The following is a 19,293-nucleotide window of genomic DNA, read 5'->3' as shown; positions in this document are numbered from 1 at the left end:
GGCATACAAAACTCCCCACTATTTGTCTTCTTGAAAAATCTTTTTTTCTTCCATTTCTCTCTCTCCAAACATCTATTATGTTATTTTCTTCCATTAAAGCTTTTAATTCTTTTCTCCCCGTATCACTTTTAAAAACCATTCCTTCCGCCATATCTTGTTTACTAAAAACAGTGTTAAAATCCCCAATCATTATAATTTCTTTATACTTTTTCACTATATTCCTTAAATCTTTAAAATATTCTTTCTTTTCTTTCTCCTCCACTGGTGCATGCACATTTACTAAAATGAAAACTCTTCCTTCATATTTTATTTCAACCGCTAAACATTTTCCCTTATTGTCTTTGTATAATACTTTGCTTTCTTTAAAAACTCTGTTAGTCATTAAAATTGCCACCCCTCTTCCAAATCTCCCATCTCCGTTGTTATAAAAAATCCCTCCATCCCATTTCTTTTTAAAATCAATCATCACTTTGTCATTCCAGTTTGTTTCTTGTAATACAATAATGTCTTGACCTTTACATTTTTCTTGTACTTTTTCAAATTTTCTCTTGTCCATTAGTCCTCTTGCATTAAATGTAACGCAATTTAAAACCATTAAAAGAAAAAAGAAAAAGAAATACTTAATATGCATTATATATCATTTTCTCTTTCCAGTCCTCTTAAAACTCCAATAATGTTACCTTTTGTCTTTTTTCTTGCACATTTCAAATTTGGTTTTACCTTCATTTTTCTTCTTCTTATATTGTCTCTCGGCCCTCTATCACTGCTGTCCATCTTTTGTTCTTCACTTTCTGTTTCTTCGTCGTCATCCATGCCCATCTCCCTCCGCTCCCGTTATCTCCACTTCCATTTGACTGTCCTTCTCCATCGTTTCTCCACACTTTATTTTGACTTTGTCCATGTCCCATTCTAAGTTTTCCACGTTGTTTGATTGCGTTGCTATTCCTTCCTCTTTATCTATTTGTGTTTCTTATTTCCTTGTTCTGTTACTTCTTCTGTCTGCTCACCCTCTGTTGTATTCTCTTGTTGCTGTACTCCAATTTCTTTGTCCATCTTTTCCCCTTTTGTGTTTGGTTGCACCTGATCTTTCGTCGAAATTGTCTTTTCTATTTGTTCCTCTGTGACCGTTTTCCCTCCTTTTCCTTTGTTTCTTTCTTCTGTGGTTCCGTTTTCTGCTACTTCATCTTCATTATTGTGTCTTTCATGCACCTGCCCGTTCACATTCGTTTCTTCATTGTTCCAACATTGACATTTATTTAAGATTCTTCTGCAATCCAGGCACTTGACAGCATTGCAATCCCTTAAGAAATGTCCTCTCTCCTCACACTTATGACACTTAAATTCCGGGCAATCCTTCATCATGTGCTCAGGGCTCATGCACATCCTGCAGATTTTCATCTGATGGCTGTGCATCACCCTAAAATATTGCAACCCTTCCTCTGTGTCAAATTTAGTGCTATATGGGAGGGACATTATCTCTTTTGGGAAGCGTGATTTTACGTATCTCGTTCCGTCCTCAATTATCGTGCCTGGATATACCCGTCTTTTAATGCCTGCTATTGGTGTAACTCCCCATACTTTTAATTTATTTAAAATTTCATTATCATCAATGTATACAGGCAGGTGCATAAAAGAAACAACATATTCTCTATTTTGCAGCCTCTTAATTTCACAGTTCATCTCTTTTATCATTAGTCCATCTTCTAACAATTCCACATCTTTCACATTTTCCAAAGTCACCTCATACTCCTTGTTTAGTTTGGGTCTCACCGCCAAGATTTTCCCCATTCCAATCTTTTCCGTCACCGCTTTTATAATGTCTTCTGCTTTTATATTTACGTTGCTTGTATTCACCGTCACTGTTGCCTCTTTCAAATAATCCTTCTTCTGGATTTTTTCCATTTGGTCCATAATTCTATCTCTTCGTTGCCTCTCCGTTCCTTGTTCGTTCACCAATCGTGTCTCTCCAGCCAAATCCAAGGTCTTTGCCGTGTGTCTGTCCATTTTGAAAACTCAACCAAGAAAAACAAAAAAAGGGCGAAAACTCCCCAAAAATATGCCACCTTCCAGACAGCTTAAGCTGCTGTAAGGTGGCTTAAACACAAAAATTTTTATTCTAGAAAAACTGTTAAACTAAAAGAAAACAAAGCAAAAAAATGGAGAGCCTTTCTCTCCTTACTGCAGCCTAGCACTTCCTGTCAGCTCAACAGCACTACTCAGGGTGGTGTGGCCGTAAGCGGAAAATGACCACCCGAGCTCGCCTCAAAAAAAAAGTGGCCAAATGGTTTAAAGAACTAAAGCTTACAGTACCTGGTATACCCAGGTGGTCTTCCATCCAAGTACTGACCAGGCCCGACCCTTCATGGCTTCCGAGATCAGACGAGAGCGGGCGTGCTCAGGGTGGTGTGGCCGAAAGCGGAAACCGACCGCCCGAGCCCGCATCATAAAAATAGCGGCCAAATGGGTTAAAGGACTAAAGCTTACAGCACCTGGTATTCCCAGCTGGTCTCCCATCCACGTGCTGACCAGGCCCAACCTTGCTTGGCTTTCGAGATCAGACGATAGCGGGCGAGCTCAGGGTGGTGTGTCCGTAAGCGCAAAACGACCGCCCGAGCTCGCATCATAAAAATAGCGGCCAAATGGGTTAAAGGACTAAAGCTTACAGCACCTGGTATTCCCAGCTAGTCTCCAATCCAAGTACTGAACAGGCCCGACCCTGCTTGGCCTCCGAGATCAGACGAGAGCAGGCGTGCTCAGGGTGGTGTGGCCGTAAGCGGAAACCGACCGCCCGAGCTCGCATCATAAAAATAGCGGCCAAATGGGTTAAAGGACTAAAGCTTACAGCACCTGGTATTCCCAGCTGGTCTCCCATCCACGTGCTGACCAGGCCCAACCTTGCTTGGCTTTCGAGATCAGACGATAGCAGGCGTGCTCAGGGTGGTGTGGCCGTAAGTGGAAACCGACCGCCCTAGCTCGCATCATAAAAATAGCGGCCAAATGGGTTAAAGGACTAACGCTTTCAGCACCTGGTATTCCCAGGTGGTCTCCCATCCATGTACTGACCAGGCCTGACCCTGCTTGGCTTCCGAGATCAGACGAGAGCAGGCGTGCTCAGGGTGGTGTGGCCGTAAGCGGAAACCGACCGCCCGAGCTCGAAATACAAAAAAAGCGGACAAATGGGTTAAAGAACTTAAGGTGTCAGCACCTGGTATTCCCAGGTGGTCTCCCATCCAAGTACTGAACAGGCCAGACCCTGCTTGGCTTCCGAGATCAGACGAGAGCGGGCGTGCTTTTTTTTTTTATTATTATCAAAAAGTACATAAATTATATTTACATGACTCATGTTTCATACATCGAACATTATATTCTCAGACTCATTACATGTTATTCCTATTTAGCATATACAACATACACTTTGAATTTAAGTCACACTATTCATCATTCAAACATAATCAATATAATGAGAGAAAAGAAAAAAACAAATTCCAATTTCAAACACAAATAAATAATACCGAACTCAAACATAACTCTTCATTTTTCAAAACTTTATACTTAACCCTTCTTTTATACTTATAAATCCACTTTCTTCTACAAATGCTTTTCCAAACTCATCTTCGCTTAGATATTTCCACATTAGAAACACATTCTTCCTAACTATACTCTTGAACACATCAATCACATCCGCTTTCCTTTTATCAAAATATGCTATATTCCTCCTCACCCATACTGCATACCTTGCATTACTCAAAATTAAGTTCCATAAATTCACCTTCTTGTCCTTGTAATTTGTACATTCACCAAATAGAAACAGTTTTTTCCACTCATCGCCTGCTACCTCTTTTCCCATTCCATCTTTTATTAGTTTTTTAATTTTTGCATGGAACTCCTCAAGCTCCTTGCACTCAAAGAAAATATGCATTAGAGTTTCTGGCTCTGTCTCACACATGTCACATTCTCTACTTACATTTTTGTTTATTTGATGAATTACAACCTTTGTGTATATTCTGTTGTGTCGTAGTTTGAAGTCCAAATTCTCACAGTCCAGTCCGTTATATTTTACATTTAAGTTTCTCCATATTGTCTTTTCTTTCAAGCCAGGAAACACTCTTGGCCATACCACCTCTGATGCGGGCACTTTAATTTCCTTTTTCACCATTATTTTGTATATCGTTTTCACATTTATCTCCCCCAAAAAAATCTTTTTCTCATTCTCCACAATATACATTTCAGGTATTCCCCAATCTCCCGCTTTGGTAGTTTCTCTTTCAATCCCTCCTACCCACTTTTCAGGCAGGCTTTTTTTAATGTTTTCACATTCCCCATCCACTTTTGCTTTCTCAATTTCATCGTCCCACCCCACCACACAGTCATATATTGCCCTATTCGGTAAAAAACCTTTCACATATTCAAATCTTTTACTTTCCTTACCCCCGCTCTCATGAACAGTCTATTGTAGAGCATTTTCCCTCCCCTATTCCTTATTCTTGGGTTCAGGAATATTGGTTGATTATGCACTTGATTTATGTTTTCACATTCATAATTTACATTCACCACAAATTCAGCCCAGGCAGTAAACACTTCTTGATAAAACATAGGCATTTTTTCGATCATTGGCTTTTTTTAAACCATAAACACACCTTCTTCACCACATCCTCCACCCTCATTTAAATATTTTCTCATATACCCCATCCACCCATATTCTACTTTGCCACATAAATACTTTTTAATTGTTTTCACTCTTATTGCGTTCCTTTTAACATTTAAATCTGTCAATCTCAAACCCCCTTCACTGTAATCTGCTATTAATGTTTTTGCTGATATTTTCACTCCTTTCCCACCCCACACACACATATTCACAGCCTCTTTTATTCCATTTAACACCCAATCCGGTAAATCAATTACTCCCATCACATAATTACATTTTGTTAACAATAAAGAATTAACAACCACCACCTTGCCTCTTAGTCTTAATTCTCTTAGTCTCCAAAACTGTAACACTTGTTTGATTTTATTTAGCACTCCCGACCATGTTGCATCTCTTGCCTCTTTTGCATTCCCTCCTACATTTACCCCTAAAATCTTTATAAAATCTTTTGTTATTTTAAATGGAACACCTGACCCTTCAACCATCACTCCTCCTATATTCATTATTTCTGACTTTTCCACATTTATTTTTGCACCTGACGCTTTCCCATATTTTTCCATCTGTTTTCTAATTTTATTTATGCTCTCCATGTCCCTAACTGTTAAAGTTGTATCATCTGCATATTGATGTATTATACTCAATCCCCCATTTGGTATTTGTATTCCTTTTATTTCCTTATCTTTTTTAATGAGTGTCGCCAGCGGCTCGGCTGTTATTGAATACAATAATGCTGACATCGGACAACCTTGCCTTACTGACCTCTCTAAAGGAAAGGGGTCAGTTAATATCCCGTTAACTTTTACACAACTTTTAGAATTTCCATATATTAATCTTATCCACTTTTGTATCCTCTCTCCAAATCCAAATTTTTCCATCGTCTGTTCTATGAAGCTATGTTCCACCCTGTCAAATGCCTTATTTAAGTCTATAGATAAAACCAGTCCCCCTTTCCCGTCTTTCCCCATCCCTTCTACTACGTCCCTTATTGTGCCAATTGTATCTGTGATATCTCTTCCCTTTATACTATAAGCTTGGCTTTTTGACACTATTGACCCTACGACTTCTTTTATCCTATTTGCCAGCACTTTTGTCAGTATTTTGTAATCTGTATTTAAAAGACTCAAAGGCCTATAATTTTCTAGCTTAAGTGGACTGCCTTTATTTTTATATAGTATTGTGATTACTCCTAGCCCCATAGACTCTGGCATTTCCCCATTCTCTTCCATTCTCCTATAAACCTTCCGCAATATTGGTGCTACTTTCTCTACAAAGGTCTGATAAAACTTGTGCGTTAAGCCATCTGAGCCAGGGCTTTTATTCTTTTTTGTCTGTTTAATTGCTTTTTTTATTTCTTCGATACCTATATCTCTTTCACATATATTTTTCTCACTTTCACTTAATCTTGCACTCACTGTATTCAAAACCTCCCTGGATATATGTTGGGAGACCGAGGAACGAGACCACCATCTCCTTACAGTCCACCTCTTTCGCCATCACTCAACTTTTCTTTATTCTCAGTCCATCCAGTAGCTTCTCCTTTCCTTTGTCCTCTTCCATCGTCAGCTCATATTCTTTCGGGGTTTTGTATCTGCACCCGATAACCACTCCACAATCTTCTCTCACTTTTTTCAGCAATTCCATCATCGTTATTCTATCTTCTCCTTCTATTTCCACCAGCACTGTGAGCTTTTTTTCATAACTCCTTTCTTTTTGCTCCGATTCTCTGTCCTTTTCTCTCATGTTCCTTTTCTCAAGGCCTCTTCCTACCTCCATTTTGTCACCCAGCGTATTGGCCTTCTCAGCGCGTAAAGTATTTTATCCCCAAACAGCAAGCGCTGTTTGGGGAGTAAATAACCTCACTGCAACCCAGTCCTCCCTTTTTTAATTTTTTTTTTCCGAAATAGGCTTCTTTTTGCAGTTCTCAGACTCACAACACTGTTTGGGCGTATTTTTCCCGCTTCACTCTCTGGACTGTACCACTCTGCATGCTCAGGGTTTTGTGGCCGTAAGCGGAAGCCGACCTCCCGAGCTCACATCATAAAAAAAGCTTGCCTCATAAAAAAGCGGACAAATGGGTTAAAGAACTAAAGCTTACAGCACCTGGTATTCCCAGGCGGTCTCCCATCCAAGTACTGACCAGGCCCAACCTTGCTTGGCTTCCAAGATCAGACGAGAGCGGGCGTGCTTTTTTATTTTTTTATTTACATAAAATTTACATTAAAAATGACAAACAACTAAATACTGAAAATAAAATCAGACAAAACAAACAAAAATCAGATATCTTTCTCATTCTCTGGCAATTTCCACTTAAAAGCTTTTAAAAACAATATACTTGTTCTGTAAAAACACAATAATAGTCATTCAACATGTGTTTCCCTTTAAAATACACATACAGTCTTTTCATCTATAATTCCGTTTTCCTTTTCAACACAGTCCAGACATCCAACACAATTTTTTCATTTTTAGCTACATTTCTTCTTTCCCAGATAGCACTTTTCATTATCATTATCCACAGATTTATAAACTTTTTGTTTTCACAGTTCTTTTCCCAACCAAACATCACCACTCTGTCCCATTCTATTCCATTTTCTTCCCACTCCTCAGTCAGATCCTTAACCACAAATTTGCATTTTTCCAAAAAAACTCTCAATGCTTTACAATATAAAAACATATGTAAAATCCATTCTTCCTTTTCTTGGCACACTTTACACAAAGCACTTTGTTCCATCCCAATCTTATTTAAAATAATGTCAGTAAAAATCACTTTGTGTCTTATAAAATATTCCACACTCTCCAACTTTATCTCCACACATTTCCCTCTCATGTTTCTCCATATACTCTCTTCTTTTAAATCTTTGAATTTTTCCACCCAATACTTATTCGTTATCGGCTCTTTAAAAACATCATCTCTAAAAACACAGTAAAATTTTTTTACAGTACATTCCTTAAAATCATACATTTTTTCTCCCAATTTCAGAGTGATGTTTTTTTCTTTTGTCTCTTCCTCCATACTCTCTATTCTCTCAATCCATTCTTTTGGTATTGCGTTCTTAATGACTTCGTATTTATTTGTTATTTCCTGCACATTATATTCTTCATTAGCCTCCTCCATCGTGTCTACAATATATTGTGTTTGTAAAAAACCTTCTTTAAATTCATATAAAACATCTCTCACTTTTGTTATTCCAACTCCCATCCATTTCTTAAAAAACAGTTCCTTTCCTTGTTTTAAAATGTTATTATTTAAAAACAAAGGCTGGTTTAAAATTGTCTCTCTACCATGTGGCGCATACTCAATTTTCGGTAAAAACTTTCCCCAGGCACTAAACATTTCTCTATAGAATTCAGGTAGTCCTTCTGTCATCCAACTTTTTGTTTTCATCCAAAGTGTGTCATCTCCCATATTAAAATCTCCACATTTGTTTAAAAAGAATTGCATTGTTTTCTTCCACTCAGTTTGATTCTCTTCATTTAGGTATTTCTTTACAATTTTCACTCTCATAGCATATTTTCTTTGTTCCACGTCCATTAAACCCAAACCTCCTCTTTCCCACTCCCCTAAAATCGTGTTATAAGCTATTCTTGCCGGTTTCCCCTCCCATAAAAAATCAGTAAAACATTTTTTCAACCTCTTTTCCATGCATATAGGCATTTCGGACACATATAACACGTACCACAGTTTTGAGACCATTAAAACATTCAATATTAAAACCTTCCCCTTCAAGTTCAGATCCCTCAGTTTCGAAAAGTTTAACCTCCTCCCTATGTCTGTTATCAGGTGCTCCCACATGTCGTCTCTTGTTTTCTTCTCATTCTTCCCCATTAATATTCCTAAAATCCTCATTTCCTCCACTTCTTTGAAATTAAAAACATCCGTTAAAATCATTGCTTTTCCAAATCTCAATTTTTTGAATCTCAATTTGAATTTTTTCAAATCTTTTTCTTCCATCTCTTTTAGTTTTCCTTCCATTACCTTTAATTTCTCTATATCCTTTTTGTCTTTCTTCAATTAATTTTCCAAACTTTCTTTAATTTCACTTTCTTTGTACTTTGTGTCTTTTACTTTTCTGTATGAGTCTACAGTAATCAATAGAGAATTTTTTTATTAGAAATTTTACGTTCTCCCACCATATTCTCGTATCCTCTTTATACATTCCATTTTCCTTTTCTTTTTCTATGATTTCTTTTATCTTTTCAACATAATCTTCATTATTTAAAATCTGTGTGTTTAAAATCCATACTCCCGGTCCTCTTATTATTTTACTCCAGTCTAAAATAAAAAATAAAAACTTATGATCGCTGAAACTGGTTTCCTCAAATTTTATCTTTTCGATAAAATTCTCCACATTTCTGGTACATAAAACAAAGTCAATTCTTGTTTGGCATACAAAACTCCCCACTATTTGTCTTCTTGAAAAATCTTTTTTTCTTACATTTCTCTCTCTCCAAACATCTATTATGTTATTTTCTTCCATTAAAGCTTTTAATTCTTTTCTCCCCGTATCACTTTTAAAAACCACTCCTTCAGCCATATCTTGTTTACTAAAAACAGTGTTAAAATCCCCAATCATTATAATTTCTTCGTACTTTTTCACTATAATCCTTAAATCTTTAAAATATTCTTTCTTTTCTTTCTCCTCCACTGGTGCATGCACATTAACTAAAATGAAAACTCTTCCTTCATATTTCATTTCAACCGCTAAACACTTTCCCTTATTGTCTTTGTATAATACTTTGCTTTCTTTAAAAACTCTATTAGTCATTAAAATTGCCACCCCTCTTCCAAATCTCCCATCTCCGTTGTTATAAAAAATCCCTCCATCCCATTTCTTTTTAAAATCAATCATCACTTTGTCATTCCAGTTTGTTTCTTGTAATACAATAATGTCCTGACCTTTACATTTTTCTTGTACTTTCTCAAATTTTCTCTTGTCCATTAGTCCTCTTGCATTAAATGTAACGCAATTTAAAACCATTAAAAGAAAAAAGAAAAAGAAATACTTAATATGCATTATATATCATTTTCTCTTTCCAGTCCTCTTAAAACTCCAATAATGTTACCTTTTGTCTTTTTTCTTGCACATTTCAAATTTGGTTTTACCTTCATTTTTCTTCTTCTTATATTGTCTCTCGGCCCTCTATCACTGCTGTCCATCTTTTGTTCTTCACTTTCTGTTTCTTCGTCGTCATCCTTCTTTAGTTGCCCATCTCCCTCCGCTCCCGTTATCTCCACTTCCATTTGACTGTCCTTCTCCATCGTTTCTCCACACTTTATTTTGACTTTGTCCATGTCCCATTCTAAGTTTTCCACGTTGTTTGATTGCGTTGCTATTCCTTCCTCTTTATCTATTTGTGTTTCTTATTTCCTTGTTCTGTTACTTCTTCTGTCTGCTCACCCTCTGTTGTATTCTCTTGTTGCTGTAATCCCATTTCTTTGTCCATCTTTTCCCCTTTTGTGTTTGGTTGCACCTGATCTTTCGTCGAAATTATCTTTTCTACTTGTTCCTCTGTGACCGTTTTCCCTCCTTTTCCTTTGTTTCTTTCTTCTGTGGTTCCGTTTTCTGCTACTTCATCTTCATTATTGTGTCTTTCATGCACCTGCCCGTTCCCATTCGTTTCTTCATTGTTCCAACATTGACATTTATTTAAGATTCTTCTGCAATCCAGGCACTTGACAGCATTGCAATCCCTTAAGAAATGTCCTCTCTCCTCACACTTATGACACTTAAATTCCGGGCAATCCTTCATCATGTGCTCAGGGCTCATGCACATCCTGCAGATTTTCATCTGATGGCTGTGCATCACCCTAAAATATTGCAACCCTTCCTCTGTGTCAAATTTAGTGCTATATGGGAGGGACATTATCTCTTTTGGGAAGCGTGATTTTACGTATCTCGTTCCGTCCTCAATTATCGTGCCTGGATATACCCGTCTTTTAATGCCTGCTATTGGTGTAACTCCCCATACTTTTAATTTATTTAAAATTTCATTATCATCAATGTATACAGGCAGGTGCATAAAAGAAACAACATATTCTCTATTTTGCAGCCTCTTAATTTCACAGTTCATCTCTTTTATCATTAGTCCATCTTCTAACAATTCCACATCTTTCACATTTTCCAAAGTCACCTCATACTCCTTGTTTAGTTTGGGTCTCACCGCCAAGATTTTCCCCATTCCAATCTTTTCCGTCACCGCTTTTATAATGTCTTCTGCTTTTATATTTACGTTGCTTGTATTCACCGTCACTGTTGCCTCTTTCAAATAATCCTTCTTCTGGATTTTTTCCATTTGGTCCATAATTCTATCTCTTCGTTGCCTCTCCGTTCCTTGTTCGTTCACCAATCGTGTCTCTCCAGCCAAATCCAAGGTCTTTGCCGTGTGTCTGTCCATTTTGAAAACTCAACCAAGAAAAACAAAAAAAGGGCGAAAACTCCCCAAAAATATGCCACCTTCCAGACAGCTTAAGCTGCTGTAAGGTGGCTTAAACACAAAAATTTTTATTCTAGAAAAACTGTTAAACTAAAAGAAAACAAAGCAAAAAAATGGAGAGCCTTTCTCTCCTTACTGCAGCCTAGCACTTCCTGTCAGCTCAACAGCACTACTCAGGGTGGTGTGGCCGTAAGCGGAAAATGACCACCCGAGCTCGCCTCAAAAAAAAAGTGGCCAAATGGTTTAAAGAACTAAAGCTTACAGCACCTGGTATACCCAGGTGGTCTTCCATCCAAGTACTGACCAGGCCCGACCCTTCATGGCTTCCGAGATCAGACGAGAGCGGGCGTGCTCAGGGTGGTGTGGCCGAAAGCGGAAACCGACCGCCCGAGCCCGCATCATAAAAATAGCGGCCAAATGGGTTAAAGGACTAAAGCTTACAGCACCTGGTATTCCCAGCTGGTCTCCCATCCACGTGCTGACCAGGCCCAACCTTGCTTGGCTTTCGAGATCAGACGATAGCGGGCGAGCTCAGGGTGGTGTGTCCGTAAGCGCAAAACGACCGCCCGAGCTCGCATCATAAAAATAGCGGCCAAATGGGTTAAAGGACTAAAGCTTACAGCACCTGGTATTCCCAGCTAGTCTCCAATCCAAGTACTGAACAGGCCCGACCCTGCTTGGCCTCCGAGATCAGACGAGAGCAGGCGTGCTCAGGGTGGTGTGGCCGTAAGCGGAAACCGACCGCCCGAGCTCGCATCATAAAAATAGCGGCCAAATGGGTTAAAGGACTAAAGCTTACAGCACCTGGTATTCCCAGCTGGTCTCCCATCCACGTGCTGACCAGGCCCAACCTTGCTTGGCTTTCGAGATCAGACGATAGCAGGCGTGCTCAGGGTGGTGTGGCCGTAAGCGGAAACCGACCGCCCGAGCTCGAAATACAAAAAAAGCGGACAAATGGGTTAAAGAACTTAAGGTGTCAGCACCTGGTATTCCCAGGTGGTCTCCCATCCAAGTACTGAACAGGCCAGACCCTGCTTGGCTTCCGAGATCAGACGAGAGCGGGCGTGCTTTTTTTTTTTTATTATTATCAAAAAGTACATAAATTATATTTACATGACTCATGTTTCATACATCGAACATTATATTCTCAGACTCATTACATGTTATTCCTATTTAGCATATACAACATACACTTTGAATTTAAGTCACACTATTCATCATTCAAACATAATCAATATAATGAGAGAAAAGAAAAAAACAAATTCCAATTTCAAACACAAATAAATAATACCGAACTCAAACATAACTCTTCATTTTTCAAAACTTTATACTTAACCCTTCTTTTATACTTATAAATCCACTTTCTTCTACAAATGCTTTTCCAAACTCATCTTCGCTTAGATATTTCCACATTAGAAACACATTCTTCCTAACTATACTCTTGAACACATCAATCACATCCGCTTTCCTTTTATCAAAATATGCTATATTCCTCCTCACCCATACTGCATACCTTGCATTACTCAAAATTAAGTTCCATAAATTCACCTTCTTGTCCTTGTAATTTGTACATTCACCAAATAGAAACAGTTTTTTCCACTCATCGCCTGCTACCTCTTTTCCCATTCCATCTTTTATTAGTTTTTTAATTTTTGCATGGAACTCCTCAAGCTCCTTGCACTCAAAGAAAATATGCATTAGAGTTTCTGGCTCTGTCTCACACATGTCACATTCTCTACTTACATTTTTGTTTATTTGATGAATTACAACCTTTGTGTATATTCTGTTGTGTCGTAGTTTGAAGTCCAAATTCTCACAGTCCAGTCCGTTATATTTTACATTTAAGTTTCTCCATATTGTCTTTTCTTTCAAGCCAGGAAACACTCTTGGCCATACCACCTCTGATGCGGGCACTTTAATTTCCTTTTTCACCATTATTTTGTATATCGTTTTCACATTTATCTCCCCCAAAAAAATCTTTTTCTCATTCTCCACAATATACATTTCAGGTATTCCCCAATCTCCCGCTTTGGTAGTTTCTCTTTCAATCCCTCCTACCCACTTTTCAGGCAGGCTTTTTTTAATGTTTTCACATTCCCCATCCACTTTTGCTTTCTCAATTTCATCGTCCCACCCCACCACACAGTCATATATTGCCCTATTCGGTAAAAAACCTTTCACATATTCATATGCCAAATCTTTTACTTTCCTTACCCCCGCTCTCATGAACAGTCTATTGTAGAGCATTTTCCCTCCCCTATTCCTTATTCTTGGGTTCAGGAATATTGGTTGATTATGCACTTGATTTATGTTTTCACATTCATAATTTACATTCACCACAAATTCAGCCCAGGCAGTAAACACTTCTTGATAAAACATAGGCATTTTTTCGATCATTGGCTTTTTTTAAACCATAAACACACCTTCTTCACCACATCCTCCACCCTCATTTAAATATTTTCTCATATACCCCATCCACCCATATTCTACTTTGCCACATAAATACTTTTTAATTGTTTTCACTCTTATTGCGTTCCTTTTAACATTTAAATCTGTCAATCTCAAACCCCCTTCACTGTAATCTGCTATTAATGTTTTTGCTGATATTTTCACTCCTTTCCCACCCCACACACACATATTCACAGCCTCTTTTATTCCATTTAACACCCAATCCGGTAAATCAATTACTCCCATCACATAATTACATTTTGTTAACAATAAAGAATTAACAACCACCACCTTGCCTCTTAGTCTTAATTCTCTTAGTCTCCAAAACTGTAACACTTGTTTGATTTTATTTAGCACTCCCGACCATGTTGCATCTCTTGCCTCTTTTGCATTCCCTCCTACATTTACCCCTAAAATCTTTATAAAATCTTTTGTTATTTTAAATGGAACACCTGACCCTTCAACCATCACTCCTCCTATATTCATTATTTCTGACTTTTCCACATTTATTTTTGCACCTGACGCTTTCCCATATTTTTCCATCTGTTTTCTAATTTTATTTATGCTCTCCATGTCCCTAACTGTTAAAGTTGTATCATCTGCATATTGATGTATTATACTCAATCCCCCATTTGGTATTTGTATTCCTTTTATTTCCTTATCTTTTTTAATGAGTGTCGCCAGCGGCTCGGCTGTTATTGAATACAATAATGCTGACATCGGACAACCTTGCCTTACTGACCTCTCTAAAGGAAAGGGGTCAGTTAATATCCCGTTAACTTTTACACAACTTTTAGAATTTCCATATATTAATCTTATCCACTTTTGTATCCTCTCTCCAAATCCAAATTTTTCCATCGTCTGTTCTATGAAGCTATGTTCCACCCTGTCAAATGCCTTATTTAAGTCTATAGATAAAACCAGTCCCCCTTTCCCGTCTTTCCCCATCCCTTCTACTACGTCCCTTATTGTGCCAATTGTATCTGTGATATCTCTTCCCTTTATACTATAAGCTTGGCTTTTTGACACTATTGACCCTACGACTTCTTTTATCCTATTTGCCAGCACTTTTGTCAGTATTTTGTAATCTGTATTTAAAAGACTCAAAGGCCTATAATTTTCTAGCTTAAGTGGACTGCCTTTATTTTTATATAGTATTGTGATTACTCCTAGCCCCATAGACTCTGGCATTTCCCCATTCTCTTCCATTCTCCTATAAACCTTCCGCAATATTGGTGCTACTTTCTCTACAAAGGTCTGATAAAACTTGTGCGTTAAGCCATCTGAGCCAGGGCTTTTATTCTTTTTTGTCTGTTTAATTGCTTTTTTTATTTCTTCGATACCTATATCTCTTTCACATATATTTTTCTCACTTTCACTTAATCTTGCACTCACTGTATTCAAAACCTCCCTGGATATATGTTGGGAGACCGAGGAACGAGACCACCATCTCCTTACAGTCCACCTCTTTCGCCATCACTCAACTTTTCTTTATTCTCAGTCCATCCAGTAGCTTCTCCTTTCCTTTGTCCTCTTCCATCGTCAGCTCATATTCTTTCGGGGTTTTGTATCTGCACCCGATAACCACTCCACAATCTTCTCTCACTTTTTTCAGCAATTCCATCATCGTTATTCTATCTTCTCCTTCTATTTCCACCAGCACTGTGAGCTTTTTTTCATAACTCCTTTCTTTTTGCTCCGATTCTCTGTCCTTTTCTCTCATGTTCCTTTTCTCAAGGCCTCTTCCTACCTCCATTTTGTCACCCAGCGTATTGGCCTTCTCAGCGCGTAAAGTATTTTATCCCCAAACAGCAAGCGCTGTTTGGGGAGTAAATAACCTCACTGCAACCCAGTCCTCCCTTTTTTATTTTTTTTTTTCCGAAATAGGCTTCTTTTTGCAGTTCTCAGACTCACAACACTGTTTGGGCGTATTTTTCCCGCTTCACTCTCTGGACTGTACCACTCTGCATGCTCAGGGTTTTGTGGCCGTAAGCGGAAGCCGACCTCCCGAGCTCACATCATAAAAAAAGCTTGCCTCATAAAAAAGCGGACAAATGGGTTAAAGAACTAAAGCTTACAGCACCTGGTATTCCCAGGCGGTCTCCCATCCAAGTACTGACCAGGCCCAACCTTGCTTGGCTTCCAAGATCAGACGAGAGCGGGCGTGCTTTTTTATTTTTTTATTTACATAAAATTTACATTAAAAATGACAAACAACTAAATACTGAAAATAAAATCAGACAAAACAAACAAAAATCAGATATCTTTCTCATTCTCTGGCAATTTCCACTTAAAAGCTTTTAAAAACAATATACTTGTTCTGTAAAAACACAATAATAGTCATTCAACATGTGTTTCCCTTTAAAATACACATACAGTCTTTTCATCTATAATTCCGTTTTCCTTTTCAACACAGTCCAGACATCCAACACAATTTTTTCATTTTTAGCTACATTTCTTCTTTCCCAGATAGCACTTTTCATTATCATTATCCACAGATTTATAAACTTTTTGTTTTCACAGTTCTTTTCCCAACCAAACATCACCACTCTGTCCCATTCTATTCCATTTTCTTCCCACTCCTCAGTCAGATCCTTAACCACAAATTTGCATTTTTCCAAAAAAACTCTCAATGCTTTACAATATAAAAACATATGTAAAATCCATTCTTCCTTTTCTTGGCACACTTTACACAAAGCACTTTGTTCCATCCCAATCTTATTTAAAATAATGTCAGTAAAAATCACTTTGTGTCTTATAAAATATTCCACACTCTCCAACTTTATCTCCACACATTTCCCTCTCATGTTTCTCCATATACTCTCTTCTTTTAAATCTTTGAATTTTTCCACCCAATACTTATTCGTTATCGGCTCTTTAAAAACATCATCTCTAAAAACACAGTAAAATTTTTTTACAGTACATTCCTTAAAATCATACATTTTTTCTCCCAATTTCAGAGTGATGTTTTTTTCTTTTGTCTCTTCCTCCATACTCTCTATTCTCTCAATCCATTCTTTTGGTATTGCGTTCTTAATGACTTCGTATTTATTTGTTATTTCCTGCACATTATATTCTTCATTAGCCTCCTCCATCGTGTCTACAATATATTGTGTTTGTAAAAAACCTTCTTTAAATTCATATAAAACATCTCTCACTTTTGTTATTCCAACTCCCATCCATTTCTTAAAAAACAGTTCCTTTCCTTGTTTTAAAATGTTATTATTTAAAAACAAAGGCTGGTTTAAAATTGTCTCTCTACCATGTGGCGCATACTCAATTTTCGGTAAAAACTTTCCCCAGGCACTAAACATTTCTCTATAGAATTCAGGTAGTCCTTCTGTCATCCAACTTTTTGTTTTCATCCAAAGTGTGTCATCTCCCATATTAAAATCTCCACATTTGTTTAAAAAGAATTGCATTGTTTTCTTCCACTCAGTTTGATTCTCTTCATTTAGGTATTTCTTTACAATTTTCACTCTCATAGCATATTTTCTTTGTTCCACGTCCATTAAACCCAAACCTCCTCTTTCCCACTCCCCTAAAATCGTGTTATAAGCTATTCTTGCCGGTTTCCCCTCCCATAAAAAATCAGTAAAACATTTTTTCAACCTCTTTTCCATGCATATAGGCATTTCGGACACATATAACACGTACCACAGTTTTGAGACCATTAAAACATTCAATATTAAAACCTTCCCCTTCAAGTTCAGATCCCTCAGTTTCGAAAAGTTTAACCTCCTCCCTATGTCTGTTATCAGGTGCTCCCACATGTCGTCTCTTGTTTTCTTCTCATTCTTCCCCATTAATATTCCTAAAATCCTCATTTCCTCCACTTCTTTGAAATTAAAAACATCCGTTAAAATCATTGCTTTTCCAAATCTCAATTTTTTGAATCTCAATTTGAATTTTTTCAAATCTTTTTCTTCCATCTCTTTTAGTTTTCCTTCCATTACCTTTAATTTCTCTATATCCTTTTTGTCTTTCTTCAATTAATTTTCCAAACTTTCTTTAATTTCACTTTCTTTGTACTTTGTGTCTTTTACTTTTCTGTATGAGTCTACAGTAATCAATAGAGAATTTTTTTATTAGAAATTTTACGTTCTCCCACCATATTCTCGTATCCTCTTTATACATTCCATTTTCCTTTTCTTTTTCTATGATTTCTTTTATCTTTTCAACATAATCTTCATTATTTAAAATCTGTGTGTTTAAAATCCATACTCCCGGTCCTCTTATTATTTTACTCCAGTCTAAAATAAAAAATAAAAACTTATGATCGCTGAAACTGGTTTCCTCAAATTTTATCTTTTCGATAAAATTCTCCACATTTCTGGTACATAAAACAAAGTCAATTCTTGTTTGGCATACAAAACTCCCCACTATTTGTCTTCTTGAAAAATCTTTTTTTCTTACATTTCTCTCTCTCCAAACATCTATTATGTTATTTTCTTCCATTAAAGCTTTTAATTCTTTTCTCCCCGTATCACTTTTAAAAACCACTCCTTCAGCCATATCTTGTTTACTAAAAACAGTGTTAAAATCCCCAATCATTATAATTTCTTCGTACTTTTTCACTATAATCCTTAAATCTTTAAAATATTCTTTCTTTTCTTTCTCCTCCACTGGTGCATGCACATTAACTAAAATGAAAACTCTTCCTTCATATTTCATTTCAACCGCTAAACACTTTCCCTTATTGTCTTTGTATAATACTTTGCTTTCTTTAAAAACTCTATTAGTCATTAAAATTGCCACCCCTCTTCCAAATCTCCCATCTCCGTTGTTATAAAAAATCCCTCCATCCCATTTCTTTTTAAAATCAATCATCACTTTGTCATTCCAGTTTGTTTCTTGTAATACAATAATGTCCTGACCTTTACATTTTTCTTGTACTTTCTCAAATTTTCTCTTGTCCATTAGTCCTCTTGCATTAAATGTAACGCAATTTAAAACCATTAAAAGAAAAAAGAAAAAGAAATACTTAATATGCATTATATATCATTTTCTCTTTCCAGTCCTCTTAAAACTCCAATAATGTTACCTTTTGTCTTTTTTCTTGCACATTTCAAATTTGGTTTTACCTTCATTTTTCTTCTTCTTATATTGTCTCTCGGCCCTCTATCACTGCTGTCCATCTTTTGTTCTTCACTTTCTGTTTCTTCGTCGTCATCCTTCTTTAGTTGCCCATCTCCCTCCGCTCCCGTTATCTCCACTTCCATTTGACTGTCCTTCTCCATCGTTTCTCCACACTTTATTTTGACTTTGTCCATGTCCCATTCTAAGTTTTCCACGTTGTTTGATTGCGTTGCTATTCCTTCCTCTTTATCTATTTGTGTTTCTTATTTCCTTGTTCTGTTACTTCTTCTGTCTGCTCACCCTCTGTTGTATTCTCTTGTTGCTGTAATCCCATTTCTTTGTCCATCTTTTCCCCTTTTGTGTTTGGTTGCACCTGATCTTTCGTCGAAATTATCTTTTCTACTTGTTCCTCTGTGACCGTTTTCCCTCCTTTTCCTTTGTTTCTTTCTTCTGTGGTTCCGTTTTCTGCTACTTCATCTTCATTATTGTGTCTTTCATGCACCTGCCCGTTCCCATTCGTTTCTTCATTGTTCCAACATTGACATTTATTTAAGATTCTTCTGCAATCCAGGCACTTGACAGCATTGCAATCCCTTAAGAAATGTCCTCTCTCCTCACACTTATGACACTTAAATTCCGGGCAATCCTTCATCATGTGCTCAGGGCTCATGCACATCCTGCAGATTTTC

General features: G+C 37.2%; 6 pseudogenes; all 6 read right to left on the bottom strand.

The window, feature by feature from the left end:
- Nucleotides 1-2,298: 2,298 nt before the first annotated feature.
- LOC130431061 (5S ribosomal RNA) lies at nt 2,299-2,417 on the bottom strand (annotated as a pseudogene).
- Nucleotides 2,418-2,656: 239 nt separating this feature from the next.
- Nucleotides 2,657-2,775, bottom strand: LOC130431044 (5S ribosomal RNA; annotated as a pseudogene).
- Nucleotides 2,776-3,014: 239 nt separating this feature from the next.
- LOC130431045 (5S ribosomal RNA) lies at nt 3,015-3,133 on the bottom strand (annotated as a pseudogene).
- Nucleotides 3,134-11,332: 8,199 nt separating this feature from the next.
- Nucleotides 11,333-11,451, bottom strand: LOC130431052 (5S ribosomal RNA; annotated as a pseudogene).
- Nucleotides 11,452-11,690: 239 nt separating this feature from the next.
- On the bottom strand, nt 11,691-11,809 carry LOC130431043 (5S ribosomal RNA; annotated as a pseudogene).
- Nucleotides 11,810-11,869: 60 nt separating this feature from the next.
- Nucleotides 11,870-11,988, bottom strand: LOC130431075 (5S ribosomal RNA; annotated as a pseudogene).
- Nucleotides 11,989-19,293: the final 7,305 nt, after the last annotated feature.

Source organism: Triplophysa dalaica, chromosome 10 (genome assembly GCF_015846415.1).
Source record: "Triplophysa dalaica isolate WHDGS20190420 chromosome 10, ASM1584641v1, whole genome shotgun sequence".
Classification (NCBI taxonomy): Eukaryota; Metazoa; Chordata; class Actinopteri; order Cypriniformes; family Nemacheilidae; genus Triplophysa; species Triplophysa dalaica.
This window is presented reverse-complemented; position numbering and strand designations above follow the sequence as displayed.